Here is a 20,455-nt window from a genome sequence, read left to right as displayed (position 1 = left end):
GCTAAATGAATTACTATGGTATCAGATCATGGCACTTCCAATTCACTAATGAGAAAATGTAACTTTTTAACACAGCAATAACATTTCTACCTCCAGGAATACTGTCATTTTCATGGAGAAGAAAATTCAGTGATTCAGTGCCTGCCATCTGCCCCAGAGGTCAGCTATTTCTGACAAGTCCTAGTGTGCGCATGAGCCAATCAGGCTGCAGCTGCCTTTTTTAACAGGCATGGATGGAAGAATGAGAAAGGTCACTAAAGCAGAGTCCTTGTGTAAATTCTGGATGGAAGAATGAGAAAGGTCACTAAAGCAGAGTCCTTATGTAAATTCATTAGACATCATCCATAGGAAATTTGCTTCCTCTTCAGTCCTCTTAGAATCCTGTGAAATTAAAACATGCCTTTAAGCCATTGTTTCTTCCCCCTGTTCTTTAATCCATTTATGCTGGAGGTTGCAAATTTGTGTGAAAAATCACACCTTGCTGATGACCTTGAGCGCTAGGATATAAATAACTCCCATAAGCTTAGCGTTCCAGTAATGGAACACTAGGCATAAATGGGTTAAACTTTGGATAGTCCAACTTGCCACGGTACCCCATTGTTTACAAAGCCTTTCACAGTACAAAAAACTTGATTAACCCTAATAGCCTGCTGACCTCTACGGTTATTTCTTTTTCTCAGACCACTGTTTTTGAGACAGGGTCTTGCTCTGTCATCCAGGATGGAGTACAGTGGCTCAAACACGGCTCACTTGTAGCCAGATTCAAGCGATCTTCCTGCCTCAACACCTGAGTAGCTGAGATTATAGGTGCACACCACCACACTCCACTAATTTTTGTATTTTTTGTAGAGACACGGTTTTGTCATGTTGTCCAGGCTGGTCTCGAACTCCTGGGCTCAAGCAATCCACCTGCCTTGGCCCAAAATGCTGGGATTACAGACATGAGCCACCACACCTGGCTTTCAGACCACTCTTGAAGGCACCTTAGTTCCATAAAACTTGTGTTTTGACATCCAGTGTGATACTGTTTCTTTGCCACAAATTCAACTTTACAAGTCACATCTCTTTGTCTGCCGTCATGGGTCAAAACTACTTACTAATTGGGCATGGTGGCACATGCCTGTACCAGTAGTCCCAGCTACTCGGGAGGCTGAGATGGGAAGACAGCTTGAGCCCAGGAGCTGGAGGCTGTAATGTGCTATCATGATCATACCTGTGAATGGCCACTGCATTCCAGTCTGGGTGACACAGCAAGACCCCATCTTAAAAAAAAAAATTACCTGCTAGAACACAAAATAAATAGCAGAAACAAGGCCATAGCAGAGCAAACACACAACTCAGAAACACCCAGTCTAGCACTCAGTGGCTGGAAACGCTTGCAGGGAAGCGCACAAGTGCTCTCAAAGGGGACCTGCCTGCCTGTCACTGGCTCGGTGTGCACACCCTCTGAGCAAGTCATAAGAGTCATGGGCTAGGCCAGGTGCAGTATCTCATGTCTGTAATCCCAGCACTTTGGGAGGCCAAGACAGGTAGATTACGAGGTCAGGAGATCAAGACCACTCTGGCTAACATGGTGAAACCTCGTCTCTACTAAAAATACAAAAAGATTGGCCAGGTGTGGTGGCGGGCGCCTGTAGTCCCAGATACTCAGTAGGTTGAGGCAGGAGAATGGCGTGAACCTGGAAGGCGGAGCTTGCAGTGAGCCGAGATCGCGCCACTGCACTCCAGTCTGGGCGACAGAGCAAGACTCTGTTTAAAAAAAAAAAAAAAAAAAGGGGGGTCATGGGCTAGAAATGTACTACCATGGGAGGAAAAAAAAAAGAATAGACTGCCATGAATTGTCACACTTTTTAGGAAGACATTTTACAGAAAATGGCAGTATGCAGAGTGTTATTGAAGGGGTATAAATATATGCTCTGAGGGGTATTCTGAAGTTCTTTTAATGAAGGATAATAACTAAGAGCTTGGACTACAAAGGCATATATAACACTGTAAGATTCAACTACAGAATGCCTCAAGATTCCAAACTCAGTTTCTTTAGACATTCTGCACCAGAACAGGAGCATCATGTTTAAAATTCCTTACCAAGTAGCCCAGGTAAAAACCTACTTTTAAAAACTTAGCTGTATTTCCGCCAATGTACAAAAGAATACCACCCAAATCCAGAAATTGATAGAATTTGTTAATCCTTGCTGCTGCAATTTTCTCAAAACAAAAATACAAAAGCAACTATCTGAATTCATAACAAGCAGCACACATTCAGGCCTTAGGCTTCAAAAGCATGATCAACACCTCAGTAGTCTGAAGACAACTTCAGATGCTTTAGTCTCCCAAGACTCACTCGGGGATTCTGCCTATGCCATCCTTCCACAACATGGGGTGGGTGGAGGGTGGGGAGAATGGGAGTGGTAGAAGGCCTCTCCATGACTCTCTACCTCCAACTCCTCTTACTCCACTGCACCCAGCTTCTCTACCTTCAGCATCTTGGGGGCAGGCAGGCTGGAGAACAGTCTACCCCCACAATATACTAACTTACAAAAAATAAACCACTTTAAGTATTAGAAATACTAACAGAAAAAAGCACTTTTAAGTATTAGAAAACCTTTCTTAATCCAAGCAAACTCAATTGTCATTAGTCCATGGTACTGTTTGTAGCAGCAAAAAACTTAAAATAACCCAAAATATACATAAATTTGGGAACAACTAAATAAATTAAGGTGTATCCATGCAATGAACTACTAGGCAACCACTAAAAAAATGCAGCAGATCTATGTGTACTTGGATATATCCAAGATATTTTCAGTGAAAAGAGCAAAGTGCAAAGCAATGTCTAAAATATACCACCACTTGAGTTTTTTTAATGTGGATGAGGAAATATACGCTTTACACACATAGAATGTTTCTGTAAAAATACAAAAGAAACTGGGAATAACAGTGGCCTACAGAAGGGACTGAGGAACTAGGGGCTTCAGTAAAAAGGAATACACTCTTTTTTGATATTCAAAAAAAATTTTACTATGTACATGTATCCCTGTTTAAAATATTTTAAAGGCATACTTAAGTCTGTGATTATGATTTAAAAAAATAAAGCAACAGAAGAAAAAGTAACTCCTATTAAAAGTGATGTCAGCCGGGCGCGGTGGCTCAAGCCTGTAATCCCAGCACTTTGGGAGGCCGAGATGGGCGGATCACGAGGTCAGGAGATCGAGACCATCCTGGCTAACACGGTGAAACCCCGTCTCTACTAAAAAAATACAAAAAACTAGCTGGACATGGTAGTGGGTGCCTGTAGTCCCAGCTACTCGGGAGGCTGAGGCAAGAGAATGGTGTAAACCTGGGAGGCGGAGCTTGCAGTGAGCTGAGATCCGGCCACTGCACTCCAGCCTGGGCGACACAGCGAGACTCTGTCTCAAAAAAAAAAAAAAAAATGATCTCATTTTTCTTAACTATTTCTAAAGTCTTTGTGGCACAATTTGAATTCAGTAAAACGGGGGAGAGTGGAGGGATTGGGAGTTTGCAGAAGTTCCTTCCACCCTCTTCCTTTAAAATTACAGTAACTTTGAACTGGCCATAATGCTAAAAAAAAAAAAAAAAAAAAAAAATCTACTTGCTTCCCCAACAAAAGTATTTGGCTCCACTGTAACCAACATTTAAAAGATACAGGCCGGGCGCGGTGGCTCAAGCCTGTAATCCCAGCACTTTGGGAGGCCGAGACGGGCGGATCACGAGGTCAGGAGATCGAGACCATCCTGGCTAACACGGTGAAACCCCGTCTCTACTAAAAATACAAAAAACTAGCCGGGCGAGGTGGCGGGCGCCTGCAGTCCCAGCTACTCGGGAGGCTGAGGCAGGAGAATGGCGGGAACCCGGGAGGCGGAGCTTGCAGTGAGCTGAGATCCGGCCACAGCACTCCAGCCTGGGCGACAGAGCAAGACTCCGTCTCAAAAAAAAAATAAATAAATAAAAGATACAAATACATTAGCAAGTCTGTGACTAAAGTTCAATTACATTTTATATGCTAATATGAAATGCTAATCATATTTTTATGAGTCAACAGTTTTACATAAGATTATTTTGTTTTTAAACCAACAAAGAACTTTAGAATTCGTGAAGCGTCCAAATTACCTAAACTCACTCCACTCAAGCATCAGTTCAGTAAAACACTAAAGGGTTTTCCCCTATAGCTTCAAAATTCCCAATCGTTCTCCATTTCAAGCACGATGCGGGGCAGGGGCAAGGGAGACGGCAGGCAAAGCCTAAGCCTGTCCAACCCTCTTCAAGCTCTGTAGATGGCTCCTCCTGGTTTCAGGGATTCCGGTTCCTCACATAGATATAGCCATCATCAGCACTCCCACATTAAGTGCACTGATTGCATTAACAACAGTGGGAAGCAAGTGGCTCCACCAGCTTGGATTCTGAAGCTCAACCTGTGGCCCATGCACCTGCGAATAACAACAGGCTCTCTCATCAGTCACACAGGGCAAACGAAGTGGAGCTGCCCCACCCCGCACCCACACAGAACCAGATTGCTGATTGCCTCTTTGTAACTACTGCCACAAAAAGTAAAGCAAGTGCCCTGCAATTGGATTTTTACTAATGGAAATGCATTTGTCGAGAATCTAAAGATGCTCAGTTATCTTGGAGAAAAGTTATAAAATAACATGATCTTCAAAAATGAAGATGAGGAAAGGAATTTTGCCAACTTAAAACATTCATTAAAATAGATACTTAAAGCAGCAAAATATGACAAAATACTAGTTCCTAATTTTTAAAAAACCTGAACATTCAGAACTAAAACTATAACACTATAAAAAAAAAGTGTCCAAGAATAGGAAAAAAATATTTCTTAATAATGTATAAATTGGTTATTTATTCATACCTCCATTTACATACACGTATTTGCCAGGTGCTCAGTACCAGGATGCCATGGTGATTAAAATACAGACACAGTCCCTACCTTCAGAGCTTACAATAGTAAATGAACACAAGGAATAACGCATTGGTATGTAGTTTATCTCTCCCACAAGGGACAATTAGGAAAAACATCCTGGGAGTAGGTTCACAGATTTTAATATTCTCTATAGAGTGGCTTTAAAGCATTTTATGATAAATTACAATTGAAATATTAAAACAAGCTAAAAATAAAATATTTCATATAGTGAAAAGTGTCACCAAGAAAATCAAACAATGGTGAGAAAAAAGTGCCTCTGGAATGGAGGTAAGGATATCTAGGGAAGGCTTCACTGAGCTGAACCCTCCATGATTAAAAGGAACTAAATGTAACAAATTTGATGTGCGGCCAGCTGGACACAAGGGTTCATGCCTGTAATCCCAGCACTTTCAGAGCCCAAGGCGGGTGGAATGTTTGAGCTCAGGGGTACAAGACCAGCCTGGACAACATGGCAAAACCCCACCTCTACTAAAAATACAAAAAGTAGCTGAACATGGTGGTGCATGCCTATAGTCCCAGCTACTTGGGAGGCTGATGTGGGAGGATCTCTTGAACCCAGGAGGCGGAGGCTGCAGTGAGCCGTGATCACACCACTGCACTCCAGCCTGGGTGACAGAGCGAGACCCTGGTACAAAAAAAAAAAAAAAACAAACAAATTGATATCCTTGGGATGGACAGAAGACCCATGTGGGAAAGCAAGTGGAAAAGTGGTAGAAGTGGGCAGGGAACAGGAAACAAAGAGTACTGTAGGGCACACAAGGAGTTTGGATTTTATTCTACTTACTACGGAAAGCCACTGGCAGGCTCCGAGCCTGGAAATGACAAGATGAGATCTCATTAAACATAATCATTTCTTGTTTAGAACATAATACATTTTCAAATAGAAATAACATTATAAGTGGATATGTTGCAGTATTGCTTCCATGCCTTCATTCAGCTATAATTTATTTAGTGTCTCCTCTGTGCTAGGCTGTGTGCAAGGTACTAACTAGGAATAAAATAGCATCTCTGACCTTGAGCTCACAGTTTAGTAGAGATGAGAAACACTGAACAAATAATCACAATTGTAATATTTTTAAGAGAGGAATATGTGGAACACTGTGAGTGCCCAGAGCAAAGCGTGGTCAATGCAACCTGAGGGAGTTCAGGAGGGAAGGCTTCACAGAAGCCCTGGGCCTTAAAGGACAAACAGGGATTTCTTGAGCAAAAATTCCCCACACCCAAGCCCCTGACAGAATACAAGAAAACTTGAGGCCTACCAAAGACTCTGCCTTTTGAAGTATTTATGGGCCAGGTGCAAGAGCTCATGTCTGTAATCCCAGTGCTTTGGGAAGCTGAGGTAGGAGGATCATTTGAGGCCAGGAGTTCGAGACCAGCCTGGGCGACAGAGCAAGACCCTGCCTCTACAAAATTTTTTAATAAAATTTATGTTTTTTTGAGGCGGAGTCTCGCTCTGTCGCCCAGGCTGGAGTGCAGTGGCGTGATCTCGGCTCACTGCAGCCTCCATCTCCCAGGTTCTGGCAATTCTCCTGCCTCAGCCTCCGAAGCAGCTGGGATTACAGGCACATGCCACCACGCCCAGCTAATTTTTGTATTTTTAGTAGAGACGGGGTTTCACCATGTTGGCCAGGCTGGTCTCAAATGCCTGACAAGTGATCCACCCACCTCAGCCTCCCAAAGTGCTGAGATTACAGGTGTGAGCCACCGCGCCTGGCCCCCAATTTTTTTAATACTAAGTTTTTTTGCAGCCATTTTTATCCCCCTCAACTACAAGCTTTTATGAAAATTCTGAAACAGAGATTTTGAAAACATTCCAAATAGTCTCCACTTAGATTCAAAATTTTTAAATTTCCTAATTTTCTTTATCTTTCTATATACACAAAGATTTACACACACACACACATTTTGTGACCCATTTGAAAATGCTGAGGATATCATACCTCACCCTCTAAACTCTTCAGCTTGCATCTCCCAAGAATAAGCACATTCTCCTTTATGTATAAATAACTACGCCATTATCACACCTAAAAAAAAAATTGGCCAGGCGCAGTGGCTCATGCCCATAATCCCAGCACTTTGAGAGGCCAAGGCAGATGGGTCACCCAAGGTCGGGAGTTCAAGACCAGCCTGACCAACATGGAGAAACCCTGTCTCTACTAAAAACACAAAAAATTAGCAAGGCGTGGTGGTGCATGCCTATAATCCCAGCTACTCGGGAGGCTAAGGCAGAAGAATCGCTTGAACTCGGGAGGTGGAGGTTGCAGTGAGCCGAGATGGCGCCTTTGCACTCCAGCCTAGGCAACAAGAGCAAAACTCCGTCTCAAAAAAAAAACCAATTCCTTAATATCATCTATTATCAGGTACCTCTTTTTTTTTAAGTACAAAGGACTTTGCCGAAAATTTTATTGAAGGAATGTGTTTTAATAAACTGGTTAGGTTTATTACCTGCATTGCATTTTGACATTTTTAAAATGTAATAATACTTTATAAAATTTAAGTTAAGGAATCTTTCCTTGGCAAGATTCATCACTGGCATGGGCATGGTGGCTCATGCCTGTAATCCCAAGACTGTGGGAGGCCCAGGCGGGCAGATCACTTGAGGTCAGGAGTTCGAGACCAATCTGGCCAACATGGTGAAATCCCGTCTCCATTAAAAATACAAAAATTAGCCAGGTGTGGTGGTGTGTGCCTGTCTATAAACCCAGCCACTAGGGAGGCTGAGGCAGGAGAATCACTTGAACCAGGAGGTGGAGGTTGCAGTGAGCCGAGATCGCACCGCTATACTCCAGCCTGGGTGACAGAGTCTATTTCAATAATTAATTAATTAATTACAAATAAATTTTTAAAATTAAAATTAAAAACATATTAAAAGAATAATTGTGGACCAGGCGTAGTGGCTCATGCTTATAAACCCAACACTTTGGGAGGCTGAGGCGGTTGTATCACCTGAGGTCAGGAGTTCGAGACCTGCCTGGCCAACATGGTAAAACCTTGTCGCTACTAATACAAAAATGAGCTGGGCATAGTGGTGGGCGCCTGTAATCCCAGCTACTTGGGAGGCTGAGGCAGGAAAATCGCTTGAACCCAGGAGGCAGAGGCTGCAGTGAGCCAAGATCGAGCCACTGCATTCCAGTCTGGGCGACAGAGTGAGACTCCGTCTCAAAATAATAATAATGATAATAATTTTGTTGCCGGGCACGGTGGCTCAAGCCTGTAATCCCAGCACTTTGGGAGGCCGAGACGGGCGGATCACGAGGTCAGGAGATCGAGACCATCCTGGCTAACACGGTGAAACCCCGTCTCTACTAAAAATACAAAAAACTAGCCGGGCGAGGTGGCGGGCGCTTGTAGTCCCAGCTACTCGGGAGGCTGAGGCAGGAGAATGGCGTAAACCCAGGAGGCGGAGCTTGCAGTGAGCTGAGATCTGGCCACTGCACTCCAGCCTGGGCGACAGAGCGAGACTCCGCCTCAAAAAAAAAAAATAATAATAATAATAATAATAATTTTGTTAATCAAATATACCAAAAAGTGTGACGGCGGTCCATGCAAGACTGACATTTTGGGAGCACTGCCTTAGCAGAAGAACACCCTAAGCAGATGGAACACGGCAGGAAATGATTTACAGGTGAGTGGGTTGGTGAGGCTGTGGAGGCCATGAGAGAGGGGGATAAGCTGGACAAACGGACTGGGCCTGAGCGCTTCAAGGATTCCGCATGCCTTCCTGAGGAGTTTGGACTTTACCCGGCCAATTGTGGGATTTTATGTGACTAAAATCAAGTTTGTTTAGAAAGCTCTACTTGGCTTCAGTGTAGTTGGATGGATGGGAGAGTGGGGAAGGTAGGGAGACTATTTGGAAGCAACAGAACATTTTTCACTGCAAATATGTAAGATTTTAGTTTTATGGGTTGTATAAGCCTACTGTATTGATAAATGAACAAAACAAAAACAGTAAAACTAAACAAAGTTTATCTTGAAAATGTTCATATTGGTAGAAATGCAGCTTTCAAGAGTCAGCAGAGACTTAAGTAAATTTTTTTTTTTTTTTGAGACGGAGTCTCGCTCTGTCGCCCAGGCTAGAGTGCAGTGGCCGGATCTCAGCTCACTGCAAGCTCCGCCTCCCGGGTTTACGCCATTCTCCTGCCTCAGCCTCCCAAGTAGCTGGGATTACAGGCGCCCACCACCTCGCCCGGCTAGTTTTTTGTATTTTTTAGTAGAGACGGGGTTTCACCGGGTTAGCCAGGATGGTCTCGATCTCCTGACCTTGTGATCCGCCCGTCTTGGCCTCCCAAAGTGCTGGGATTACAGGCTTGAGCCACCACGCCCGGCCAATTTTTTTTTTTTAAATGGAGTCTCACTCTGTTGCCCAGGCTGGAGTGCAGTGGCACTATCTCATCTCACTGAAACCCCCGCCTCCCAGGTTCAAGTGATTCTCCTGCCTCAGCCTCCCCAGTAGCTGGGATTACAGGCACGTGCCACCACGCCCAGCTAATTTTTTTATTAAAATTGATGGGGTTTCACCATGTTGGCCAGACTGGTCTCAAATTCCTGGCCTCAAGTGATCCGCTCACCTCAGCCTGCCAAAATACTGGGATTACAGGCGTGAGCAACCGCGCCCAGCCAGAGACGTAAGTAAATTTCAAAAGGAGCCCTTCAGCACTTTTGACAGTCTCAGCATTTGATGAAGCTAACTCTTTTTAATACCTAGTTTCACTTTCCAAGGTGTCTTTCCTTTTCCTTGGCAAGAGTCATCACTGGCACTAGTTTTACATTTATCAGTTACAATCAAAATTTAAATTTCCAAAGGAAAAAAGTGGGGTACAGAATAGATAAATGGTTTAAAACATACAGCATGCCCTCAAAGCAGTGCCGACAGCAACTCTGAGGAGCTCCATTCATGCAGAATCCATGGGCAAGGCTGCCCCAAGAGCCAGCCGCCAGTCCTGCCTGGGAGGAGAGGGAAGCAGAGAATGTCCAGCTATCCAGCCGTAGGACGGGATGCTGGCCCTTCACCCCCACTCCACTAGCAAGACTCTCATTTTATTTTACTTATTGGGCTTCCTAGAAAGATTTCATTAGAACAAGGGGTTCCACAACTTTAAAAACACTTGAAAACCAAGGAGTCAGAACCGTACGTTCTAACTCCAAGGTTGGTAATTCAAGAATAAGACCTCACATTCCACAGGAAAGCTGCCAGTGGACAAAACAAACACCATCGCCGAGGAGCAATGTAAAGAAAGAGACCTGGGCAAACAGGCCTACTAGAGGACTGGTGCATTTGGGATAGAAGGAGAAATCATATTTTGGATCCATGGATTCTGAGGTGCCAGTGTGGCACCCAACTTGGAAGCCCAATGGGCAGGGATATAGGGGTCTTAGAGGAGCACAGGAACTAGACAAACTCTAAATGTGGACAACTTCATTGAGAGAGATGTGAACAGAAAGAAGGGAAGGTCTTAAAACGTTACAAAAGGCAAAGAGAAAGGTCTGCCTCAAGACAGAGCTGTCTGGAGAACCTGAATTCTCCTCCAAGGTAGTCTATAACCAGGAGCAGAGAGAGGAACTGGCTGGAAGGCTGCAGGTGGCTTGTAGGGCCACATTAGGGAAAGAGGGAAAGAACAAAGTGGATTGGCTAGGGAGCAGCTCAAAGATTAGACAGTGGGTCCAGGCCTGAAGGGGCTGGAACTCTGGGAGAAAATGAAGGTCACAATGAGATAAAAGATGAGGCACAGGGAGAACAGAGAAGCTTCTCAAGTAGGCTGTAGAGAAAGAATACCATACCAGAACCCAACATTTCACCAGCAGACTATTCCGGAAAGCACTCCTGTCACACAAAGTCAATGGAAAGCCAAAAACAGGAGTAAAAGTCAACGGCTAGGAGAGGAGCTAGGGTGGGGGCAGTTGTGTCTTACTGTCCTGGCTGGCTGCAGGAATCATGCAGCCCTCCTCAAGCACTTGCTGCAGAAAAGGAAGACTCTCCCTAGAAGGGGAGGCCAGAAGAGCCCACCCAGCCCTCTGCTTCCCTTGTCACAGCCATTCCTGAGAATGGAGCCTGGAAACAAAGAAAGTCATTTGAAGCTCTTCTCTGTTGATTGAGGAGCCCAACTGAATACTTACAGGAAAACTGGGTACAGATAATGCCTAGGAGAAGATCTAAGCCTGTTTCTCAATTTGCATACGGTGTTATTCATATTAACGATAAGGAAAACTATGTATGTTTTAAGTGCAACTATAACTTGATTGAGGACTGGAAAGCCAACGTTAAAAGAGAAATAAAATTAAAATAATAAATATTAATTACATTAAGAGGTCAAGCGATTCAGATGTTTTAATACCATCATAAACACCTGTAACAACAATAATATACCAAAAGTTTCTCAAATTTCTGTCTTTAGCTAGACCACCCAACCCTGCTCATTTTGCTCAATGATAAAAATGAAACTCAGGCTGGGCATAGTGCCTCATGCCTGTAATCCCAGCACTTTGGGAAGCTGAGGCTAGAGAATCACTTGAGGCCAGGAGTTTGAGACTAGCCTGGACAACACTGAGAGACCTCATCTCTACAAAAAATGTTTTAAAGGCCCGACACAGTGGCTCACGCCTGTAATCTCAGCACTTTAGGAGGCCAAGGCAGGCAGATCGCCTGAGGTCAAGGGTTCAAGACCAGCGTGGCCAACATGATGAAACCCTGTCTCTACTAAAAATATAAAAAAGTAGCTAGGCGGGGTGGCAGGCACCTGTAATCTCAGCTACTCGGGAGGCTGAGGCAGGAGAATCACTTGAACCCAGGAGGTGGAGGTGGCTGAGATCGCACTAGCACACTCCAGCCTGGGCAACAAGAGCAAAACTTCATCTCAAAAAAAAAAAAAAAAAGTTTCAGGCCGGGCACGGTGGCTCAAGCCTGTAATCCCAGCACTTTGGGAGGCCGAGTTGGGCAGATCACAAGGTCAGGAGTTCAAGACCAGCCTGGCCAATATGGTGAAACCCCGTCTCTACTAAAAATACAAAAATTAGCCGGGAGTGGTGGCAGATGCCTGTAGTCCCAGCTACTCAGGAGGCTGAGGCAGGAGAATCACTTGAACCCAGGATGTGGAGGTTGTAGCGAGCTGAGATCGGGCCACTGCACTCCAGCCTGGGCGACAGAGCGAGACCGGCCTCAAAACAAAAAAAAAAAAATGTTTTAAAAAATTAGCCAGGTGCTGTGACATGTACCTAGTCCTAGCTACTCAGGAGGCTGAGGCAAGAGAAATGCTTGAGCCCAGGCACTCCAGCTTAGACAACTGTCTCCTCCCCTGTATCTCCTCCCCTAACCATTGACTTTTACTACTATGGCTCCATGCCTTATTAGACAACACAATGCCAAAGAAACTGATACTTTCAGAAAAGCCTTACTAATGCTAGGAAACAACTAACCATTCTCAAGAATCGAATAGTAAAATAAGGCACAATAAAAATCAGGCTTCATGACATTCATTGTCAATTCTTCAATGGTTTCCAGAAAGTCAAAAACATCCTTGCCACAAAGAGAGGAGAGTAAATTAAGAGATGGCCTTCCCCCAGTAACAAACAGTATAGGAAACTCATCCCACATTTACTACATTAATACAGCCATTAAAAATAATAATGAAAGAAAATAATAAAAGGAAAATATAACTCTTTAACCATTTTGAAAGTACATAACTGCTCAACTCTCTATAATCCTTAACTGTCAAACCTGCTTTCACTCCAACCAGGATTGGACATCTATATTTCACAAATACAGAATTAAAGTGATATAATAAATCTAAAATACAAAGCATTAATTAGGCAGTATCATTATTATGTTAAGTCATTAAGCCTCTTTAAACACCTACTAGTTTTCTATCAATACAGAAACAAGAGTGAACTATAGCAAAACCTCAACTAACCAGAACAGCTGGGGACTGAGTCACTGAATATGCCTTTCAGATAGGTGAAGGCTTATTTATAACTCTGAACACACAAACTTTTATGGTTAACTGTTCTGGATGACATGCTTTGACTCAGACCAACATCACGAATGTCAGTGATCACACAGTAAGATGGCATCCTGAGACCCACAAGGCCTTAGTCCTTACTCAGTGAGACCCCAGACTCCAGCAACCTTCGCTTTTATACTTTCCCTGTCTTCCACCCTGCTGTCACAATCTGCTCTGTCTCTTTTGTTCTAATAAGCAAGTGTGCCCAAACTGTATCTAAGGAAAAGGTACCTGGTTCTCTCGGCTCTGCTGGGCACATACGGAGTTCTTCCAAGGGACGTAAACAAATCCTAGCAAACAGTATTCTGTGACCTGACCTCCACTTTACCTGCTATGCAAGTTTTTCAAATAATTTACTTCCTCCAAAAAAATTCTGACACATGCTACAACATGGATGAACCTTAAAGACATTATGTTAAGTGAACTAAGGCAATCACAAAAGGATAAATACTCTATGATTACATTCAGATGAGGTACCTAGAATAGTCAAAATCAGAAAGACAGAAAGTAGAACAGTGGCTGTCTAGGGTGGGAGGAGGGAAGGTGGGGAAGCACTATTTCATGGGTACAGAGTTCCAGTCTGGGAAGATAAAAAAGTTCTAGAGATGGATGGTGGTAATGGTTACACAACAATGTGAATGTACTTAATGCCACTGAACTGCACATTTAAAAGTGGTCAAAATGGTAAAGTTCATGCTATACGTATGTATCTTACCACAACCATGTTTGCTATTTCTTTTTGTCTTTATTTATTTTATTTTATTTTTTTTTGAGACAGAGTCTCTCTCTGTTACCCAGGCTGGAGTGCAGTGGCGTGATCTCAGCTCACGGCAACCCCACCTCTAGGGTTCAAGCAATTCTCCTGCCTCAGCTTCCCAAGTAGCTGGGACTACAGGCGTCCACCACCACCTCTGGCTAATTTTTGTATAAATTTTATTTAATTTGATTTCATTTTAAGTTCCAGGATACATGTACAGGATGCACACATATAAACAATTTTTAATAATAAAAATTTACATCCTCATTATATATCACTATGTTCGAGACAGGCAATATGCTAAGTGCATTGGTGTGATCACCATCTAACCACCCCAAGAGGGTTATTTTATGTCACAAGTCAAAATGAGCCCAAAAGGTATCCTAAAATTACAATTCAAAATTACCATATGCTATTTTTAACACAGAAAATTTTAAAGGAACTGAACCTTAAGAAAGAACACTAGAAAAAACTGAGAGACAGGAAAGCACTCTAGTCTGGGGAGCAAATTAATGTGAAAAGAAATTAAGAACCAGCAGTAACCCACGGCAGCCTTACCACTGAGCAAATATTCCATAGTAGCCACCTCAAATGCTTTTTAAAAAACTCTTCAGGGTACAAAAAATAATAATTTGGAATTCAAATCTGAGTATTTGTTGGTTAACACTTTAAATTGAGTATCAGCAAGAAAAACTCCTAGGCATTTTAGTAATTGCTAAATTTCTCATCCCAGCTCATGTTGTCATTCCAAATGTGTGACTGCCCCACACTTTCAACTGCCAACAAACCACCTTCCATCTCTCATCTAAGATCCTCTCCAAATACCATCTCAGACAGAACCCAACTTTCCCAGATAAACAGATACTGACACTTAACAACCCTATCTGCCCCACATCAGTTTAATAATTAACCTTTCTCTAGACCAAGCAAAAACATCAAAAAAGAACCAATGCACCAGACCAGTATGCCAGTTAAAAAACAAACAAAAAAAAAGACCCAATGCACACAGCACTGTGCATCATGTTAGAAATATCACTGTATAGCCTCTCTCTCCATAGTGACATGCTTGGCTCACTGAAGTTATTCAACTGTTCAAACCACAGAGTTCAAGAGGGACTTAACTCATCATTTAATACACAACTTACAGACTACTTTTTTGTTTTTATTTATTTTTTTGAGACAGGGTCTCGCTATGTCACCAGGCTGAAGGGGTGTGATCACAGCCCACTGCAACCTCCGTCTCCCTGGCTCAAGGGATCTACCTGCCTCAGCCTCCTGAGTAGCTGAGACTACAGGCACGCACCAAGACACCTAATTTTTTTTTTTTTTCTTTTTTGTAGAGACAGGGCTTCCCTTCATTGTCCAGGCTGGTATCAAACTACCGGACTCAGGAGATCTGCCTGCCTTGGTCTCCCAAAGTGCTGGGATTACAGGTGTAAGTCACTGTGCCCAGCCTATTTTTTGCTTTTAAATAAATTCCTTGAGTGATAAGTCTAAAGAGAGCTAAATAAGGTAAAAACATCGTCTTGAATAAAAGAAATAATAATTACATACACGTTTTCAGGTGTCTCTGAGTTAGAGGAAAAGGTTTACAATCAAATCATTAAAACTTATGCGGCCGGGCGCGGTGGCTCACGCCTGTAATCCCAGCACTTTGGGAGGCCGAGGTGGGCGGATCACGAGGTCAGGACATCGAGACCATCCCATCCCGGCTCACACAGTGAAACCCCGTCTCTACTAAAAATACAAAAAACTAGCCGGGCGAGGTGGCGGGCGCCTGTAGTCCCAGCTACTCAGGAGGCTGAGGCAGGAGAATGGCGTGAACCCGTGAGGTGGAGCTTGCAGTGAGCCGAGATCGCGCCACTGCACTCTTGGGCAACAGAGCGAGACTCCATCTCAAAAAAAAAAAAAAAAAAAAAACTTATGCAGTGAAGTCATGTAATTTTTCTGTTAATAACGTGTCGTCGTTCTTATCCTTCCTCCCCCTTTTGAAAAGTTTAAACATGAATCTGCAACAACCTGACCACATTCTATTTTAAATCATTTTCTGCCAGGCGCGGTGGCTCACGCCTGTAATCCCAGCACTTTGGGAGGCCAAGAAGGGTAGATCACCTGAGATCAGGAGTTCAAGACTAGCCTGACCAACATGGTGAAACCCCATCTTTACTAAAAATAGCAAAATTAGCCGGGCAAGGTGGCGCATGCCCATAATCCCAGCTACTTGGGAGGCTGAGGCAGGATAATTGCTTGAAACCGGGAGGCAGAGGTTGCGATGAGCCGAGAACGTGCCATTACACTCCAGCCTGGTCAACAAGAGTGAAAGTCCGTCTCAAAAAAAAAAAAAAGGCCGGGCGCAGGGTTCACACCTGTATTCCCACCACTTTGGGAGGCCGAGGCAGGTGGATCACGAGGTCAGGAGATTGAGACCAACCTGGCTAACACGGTGAAACCCTGTCTCTACTAAAAAATACAAAAAATTAGCTAGGCATGGTGGCAGACGCCTGTAGTCCCAGCTACTCGGGAGGCTGAGGCAAGAGAATGGCATGAACCTGGGAGGTGGAGCCTGCAGTGAGCTAAGATTGCGCCACTGCACTCCAGCCTGGGTGACAGAGCGAGACTCCGTCTCAAAAAAAAAAAAAAAAAAAATTATGTTCCAATGAGGTTAGTATCCCCTGAAGAATGGGAGACTCCTATCAAAATTCCACTCCCCAAACTCTAATGGTTCAAAATCTCCCAGGTAACCAAAATCCCCAGACACTTTTATCCCATTTAATAACTATGTATATACAGAAATATTATTTTCAAATACAAAATACCCCAGTTAGGTAATAAATGCTATATACTAAAAGAAAAATACTCTGCCATAAGGAAGTTGTATCATTTACTCATTACAAGTTCTTTCATTTTCATGTAATTATTCCGAAATATTGGTTATCAGCCAAATAATCGAGAAAGCAAAATTTTGGAAAATTACAAGAAAAAAATGTAACATTAAAAATATTAAAGATGTAAAATGTCTGTCTAAATAATAGCCTTCTGGTTTTTGGACTGTATTAACTTAATGTGAACATAACATGAAGTCAAACTAAAAAGTCAATGAAGTTTTGCATAGTTCATCTTTTCTACAGACTTGCTGCTACACCACCATTCCACAGCTAAACCCAGTCTAGTTATCACTGTGAAAGCAAAAGTACACTACAGAAACAGTAAGGTTATGGATAGGTAAATCATATTGTGTTGGTTTGTTTGTTTTTTGAGACAGTCTCACTCTGTTACCCAGGCTGGAGTGCAGCAGTGCAATCATAGCTCACTGCAACCTCAAACTCCTGGGCTCAAGGGATCCTCCCACCTCAGCCTCCTGAGGAGCTGGGATTATAGGCGCCCGCCACCATGCCTGACTAATTTTTTTTATTTTTTGTAGACACAGGGTCTCCCTTTTCTTTCATCCAGGCTGGTCTCCAACTCCTGGTCTCAAGCAATCCTCTTGCCTAGCCTCTCAAAGTGCTGGGATTATAGGCGTGAGACACTGTGCCTAGCCAGCAATCATTTTTAAAAGGAAAAATCTGAGTTTACAACAAAACATAGCAAAAAAAGGAAATTCCCTTTCATTGTGTATTTTGTTTCTCATTGTATATCTCTTTAGTTGCTTCTCTTAAAAATTTAATAGATTTTAAATTAAACAATCTGATCACATAAAAGCCAAGAAATTTAAAAAGAGACACAAAAAGAAACAATGGATCAGTAATAGCTAAGTCATCAATTACTCTCTTGGCTAATGAGGGAATCTTGGGTGGAGTGACCAAATACAGCTTAGTGGCTGGTCAGTCAGTTGGCTGCCTAACTTAACACAAAAAGACAGAATTGTTCAGTGAAATCATTTCACAAAAGAAAACCTTTTAACTTTGTGGACTATTCCCCATGGATCCCTACACCACAGGCCTTAGAACATTCCCAACTTTTATCACACGGATATCTTTGCAGTAAAAACACAAGCCGTTGTTAGGAACTAACAAAATAAGAATTCACTTACAACATCTAACCCATCTCCTTTACCGTAGAAACAAGAAAAGGCACAAGAAGACACTGGTGAAGGAAATGCAAATTGTTGCAGCATTTGCTTCAGTGGAGAATATTTAAAAGTCCACCTTCCGGCCGGGCGCGGTGGCTCACGCCTGTAATCCCAGCACTTTGGGAGGCCGAGGCGGGCGGATCACAAAGTCAGGAGATCGAGACCACGGTGAAACCCCGTCTCTACTAAAAATACAAAAAATTAGCCGGGCGCGGTGGCGGGCGCCTGTAGTCCCAGCTACTCGGGAGGCTGAGGCAGGAGAATGGCGGGAACCCAGGAGGCAGAGCTTGCAGTGAGCCGAGATAGCGCCACTGCACTCCAGCCTGGGCGACAGAGCCAGACTCCGTCTCAAAAAAAAAAATAAGTCCACCTTCCTAGTCAGAGGGTTAATTTACACAGGCATCTTAGTCACGCTGGTTTCTTTAAATCACACCTGACACAATTTTTAGTTAACCTTTTGTTTTTGCTTTAATTGTTGGACTTTAAATGATTTGATAAACCAGCTGACTATCCTGTATATGTAAGTCAAGTTAACTGCTGTCATTGAAAACCTTGTTAAAGCTTACACATTCTTAATTCACTTAACTTTAAAAAACCAATTTTCATTCAATTTTCTCAGCAAATTCTAGGCATTAAGACACTGATTCATCTACTGACACCTTAAACTCTAACTTGTTGGGAAAATTCATGATTCATTATTCCAATCTATTGTCTACAAATATATAGAACCTATATTCCAAAAATGGGAAGTAATAGATTAATACCATTGTCTGTGAACATAAGGACTCCCAAGAACTACAAATCGTAACCTGCAAAGTATTGCCCCCACTGAAAAGTGATCTTCTAAGAAGTCCCTTAGGACAGAATTTTAAGTTATTCTGGGTTACGAAAACCCTAACAATCATTATAAAAGCAAAGGGTCATGGCTTACACGGCCATAACTCCAAGTTTACATACAAGCTATCCTCAGTTTGTTAGTATTGCCCCTTTAACCCTCAAAAGGGTCTTGTTTTGAGGCAAATCTCATCTGTGGTGACAGAAGTCAGAGTCGTGGTTGCCGTGGGGAGGGGGAATGTGTTTACTGAATGGAAAAGATACAGGGCCTGAAAATGTTCCATATCTTGATCTGAGTGTGGTTATCAGGGTGTATACATGCATAAAAAGTCATTGAATTATACCCTTAAGATCTTTCTGTAGGTTATATATACCTCAATAAAAAATACATATAATTTTTAAGCACATTGAAATACATTGTTAAAAATCTATTCAAACAATCATATAAAACCATTCTGGATCTAGCTACCAAGATATTTTTTCCAAATGAATTTTAATAAAGACACACATTGCGAGCACTTTTATGTAGAACCTATCAAAATATACACTGTGATTTCTAAGAATCTTTCAGTTTAAAAAGCCACCGAATTTTCGAACTGAAAGCACCCTCAAAAATGATCTGTTTATCTTAATGTTGCAAATAAGGAAAATCAAAGCTACAACGGGTAAGAAAAGTGCCCGAGATAAGGCAGTTAGTCAATTACAACGGTAATAACAGAACTGTTTCCTGATCTCTGGCCGTTTCTACCAGGCCGTTACTTTCCTGACATCGCAAACAAATCTTAACTTCGAATCTACCTATGGCCTAATTCAACGAATGCCTCAAAACGCTAGTCAACAGGCCTCAAAGTGTACACATAAAGGCACATTCATCTTCCTTCATCCTTTCAAGCCAGTTGACAAATTAATGATTATATGTTCAGGCACTTTATCCAGATGCAATAAAATTAAGTATGACATCTTAGAAAATGTGGTTCAAGAGAAGACACATGCGGGGATTAACAAAATGCATCTCACTTCCTTTCAAATCTCTTTGATGGTTACTTGGTTCTCAAACACAGATCAGTGCTAACAGGACTCAAAAACACCAATTGGGACCATTAACCAGTGCTGCTTCGGGCCACCCGCTGGGAACACCCTCACCTGACCCGAGCGTCCACCACTCCTCGAGCATAAGCTCTGGGGGTGACCTGTGCCTGCCGGCTTAGTTTTAGACCCTACGGGAACAGCTGACATCTTGTGAAAAACTTAACATAACGTACATCCTTTCCGCGGGAATTTATTTCTGTTCGCACAAGGCGTTTCTGCTAAGCACAGAGCAGGCCTTGCTTCCCAGGACGCCACTCGCCCCTCCACAGCCTCCTTTTCAGCGTCCAAAATCGGACTTTAGGAACAGAAATCGAAACGGTCGCGGACCTCCCGAGCGGCAGGTCGGGGCGCTGCCGGGTCGGCGCAGGGTCCGGCGGCGGTGCCCGGCGGGCCGCGGCACGGGAGAGGCCCGCTCACTTCACAACGGCAGCCCGGAGCCACCGGTTGCGGCGGCCGCTAGACGCTCCGCCACCGCGCGGCGACCGCCCGGGCCCTCCGAAGTTCCGACCGGCCGCGCGCCCGGCCCCAACTGCGGGTTCGCGCCCCGCCCGGAGCGAGCCCGGGGGGCGGGTCCGCGGGGGCTCGGCGGGCGGAGCGCGGGGCGCGCGCGGGGAGGGGCGCGCGGCTGGCCCGGCGCGCCGGGGAACTTGGGCGCCCGCCACTGCCGCCGCCCGGCCACTTTCCTTTCACGCCTCCTGCGGGCTGACGCGCGCCGCGCTGCCTGCCAGGGTCTGACGGCTGCCGCCGCTCTCCGCCGCGGC

General features: G+C 43.7%; 1 protein-coding gene across 2 annotated transcripts in view; it reads right to left on the bottom strand.

The window, feature by feature from the left end:
• Positions 1-20,455, bottom strand: part of SFMBT1 (Scm like with four mbt domains 1) — a 148,571-nt gene that overhangs the window by 127,330 nt on the left and 786 nt on the right. The window contains exon 1 of one of the 2 annotated variants that reach the window (XM_025376089.1): positions 19,868-20,241. The exons of the other annotated variant lie outside the window; for it this stretch is intronic. The gene's annotated coding sequence lies outside the window, so the exon portion shown is untranslated. Of the gene's footprint in view, positions 1-19,867; positions 20,242-20,455 lie in introns of those variants that run through there. 2 annotated transcript variants of the gene reach the window in all.

Source organism: Theropithecus gelada, chromosome 2 (assembly GCF_003255815.1).
Source record: "Theropithecus gelada isolate Dixy chromosome 2, Tgel_1.0, whole genome shotgun sequence".
Classification (NCBI taxonomy): Eukaryota; Metazoa; Chordata; class Mammalia; order Primates; family Cercopithecidae; genus Theropithecus; species Theropithecus gelada.
The sequence above is the reverse complement of the archived record's forward strand: the minus strand, read 5'-3'. Positions and strand labels throughout refer to the sequence as shown.